Source organism: Pteropus vampyrus, unplaced genomic scaffold (assembly GCF_000151845.1).
Source record: "Pteropus vampyrus isolate Shadow unplaced genomic scaffold, Pvam_2.0 Scaffold99, whole genome shotgun sequence".
In the NCBI taxonomy this organism is placed as follows: domain Eukaryota; kingdom Metazoa; phylum Chordata; class Mammalia; order Chiroptera; family Pteropodidae; genus Pteropus; species Pteropus vampyrus.
This window is the reverse complement of record NW_011888880.1, coordinates 2,798,651-2,800,954: the sequence shown is the minus strand read 5'-3', so window position 1 is coordinate 2,800,954 and position 2,304 is coordinate 2,798,651. Positions and strand designations below refer to the sequence as shown.

Sequence of the window (2,304 nt, the reverse complement as noted above, 5' to 3'; positions counted from 1 at the left end):
TTCCTTCTAAGAGGTGAAATCAGTGTTTGTGTCAGTGATGCATGTGACATTCTGAGGACATGCTGAAGCTCCAATGAGCTTCCTGCTGCTCTGTGGACAATGGAACTGGTAAGGATTAAGATGTCTGTGGACTCTGAAAACTTTTGTCATTATTTTTAATTATTAAAAAACAGAATGTTATTTAAAAATGGATGCAAATAAGTTTTTTTTTTCCCCCCTTCTAGGAACCACCTCATTCTCTAGCCTCTTTCTTTTTTGGAGATGTATTCGAAACTTCCAAAGATTTCATCTTGATTAATTCTGTTTGATGAATTCAGACAATCTGAAAACCCTATCCACACCACCATGTTCAGCTTTGGCACATCATTCTATCTAAAACAGAAAAACATTACAAATAGTACTGAATATATATTTGAGCCAAATATATAATCAGTAGCATACATGCCGCTAACATCAAATAACTAGAACTACACATTACCAATTTCGAATGAGAAGACAACCATTTTTATCAACCTTCTCATGTCCCTTGATTTTCTTGCTTTACCCTTTGCCCAAGTGTATCATAAGTGCCAACCGTGGAAAAAAACACTGTGGCCAACATAAAAACACAAATTGTATTGTTACCTTGTGAATAAGTATGAGAGTGAGTTGGGCACTGGCATCTAGGGAAAAGAAAAAGAAAAGAAAAAAATATAAAGTGAAACTGGAAGAGCAAAAGCTAAGAAGCCTGAACGTCAGTCACTTACTTTGCAGTCTAGTCCTAAGATGCTATCAAAGTAATCAATAGCTATTGGCAAACGCTGTCCATAGAAAAAACAGAAATTGCCCTGGACAAAAAGTTTACTCAGTCTTTCCAGTGCTGTAGGCCCATTCTTTCATGAATTATTCAAGCAGTACTTAATAAATGCCTATGGGGAGCTGGGATGAGCACTCTGGGAATACAAGTAAGTCCAAGATGGGGTCCCTGGTCTTGATAAAATCCAGGGTGCAAAAAAGATGGGGCCCCTGGTCTCAGTAAGGGCCCAGCTCTTATTAGGTCAGGAGCTTTGACCAAACTTACCCACAGGTAAATACTCATGCATCTCATCTCCCCCCCGCGCGGCCCCCAACCTACCCCTAGGATCTTTCCTTGTATTTTCCCATTGTCTTCAGGTGTTTAACGTCAAACTTCAAACAGGCTTGGCCTATTCTTCTAAGAAGCCCCTCCTGGGCCTGCTGGCCTCCCTGGGTACCACCCTGAGCCTGCATCCATTCTCAGTCAAGCTTCAAGGACCGGCCACCACTGCCCAGGCTCCGGTGCTCATCCCCTCCCTGGCTAAATTGCGCTCACACCTCTCCCTTTCTTCTCACCAAAGCCCTTACCTCTTCTCAGCTCTCAGTCTGCTTCTCTGCTCTTGCTTTCGGTGTCCCTTCCCTGTCCTGGTCACTTCCCGGTTCTTAGACAGTCCCTTCACTGGCTTCCATTGTCCTGCTTGCTGTTTGAGCGTTGCAAGAAGGTTTTGTGTTTCTATTTATTGCCCAGAGGACCTTGTCATAGTGGGGTTCCCACAGATATCTGAGTGTATAACCTTCCTTTCCCCATTCAAAGTTGGAATGGAAACATCTAACATCTGAGGGGGAAGGAAGAAGAAGGGATGAACTCAGCGGTGGTCATGATCGCCAAAACTGAGACTTGGGAAGTCAAAACCACGCGGTGGTGAGCACCACCATGAATCAAGGCTGCCACCTTGTGGGCGCTGCTGAGAATGCCAAGCGCCAAGAGTTTCCCAGCTGGTCTGATCCAGCTGCAGGCTCCCGCGGGAGAAATGGAAGTAGGCAAGGCCAAGGTGTTCTCCTTCACAGGTGGACTTTACGCCCTCCAAGGACAAGAAAAGGGAGGCAAAGAGAAGAAAAAAAAAAATCAAACTCAAAGCTTTCCAATGTCCAGGACCTTGGGAGCACACGCTTCCTTCCACCCTCACCCTTGTCTATTTCCCATTTTTCAGGCTTGGAGGCTACCTCAGTTCATCATTTCTATTCCTTCCTATTTGTGCTTTGAATCCCATCCCCTCTTGCGGTCTTAAGACCTCCATCTGTCCTGTATTTCCTAGTCTTCCCTTTCACTTGATCCTTGTCACATCAGATTTAAGAGTTTCATGCCTAAAACGTCCAACCTCTTGCCCTCCCTCACCCCCTTCCCTGCTTGTTCTCTCTCTGGCTCTCCCCTCCTGGCCTACATCCACTGGCCTCATTTCTTTGTCTCCCGCACATTCCTTGGCTCCCTGAAATCTGGCTGCTGTCTCCACAAGTCCTAGCTTTCCTGCT

General features: G+C 45.3%; 1 protein-coding gene across 1 annotated transcript in view; it reads right to left on the bottom strand.

The window, feature by feature from the left end:
* Positions 1 to 1,849, bottom strand: part of LOC111742687 (hydroxyacid-oxoacid transhydrogenase, mitochondrial-like) — a 6,121-nt gene extending 4,272 nt beyond the window's left edge. Inside the window, exons 1-3 of the mRNA XM_023533277.1 lie at positions 1,727 to 1,849; positions 1,363 to 1,475; positions 625 to 662 (exon numbers count right to left, since the gene is read on the bottom strand). The gene's annotated coding sequence lies outside the window, so the exon portion shown is untranslated. The remainder of the gene's footprint in view (positions 1 to 624; positions 663 to 1,362; positions 1,476 to 1,726) is intronic.
* Positions 1,850 to 2,304: the final 455 nt, after the last annotated feature.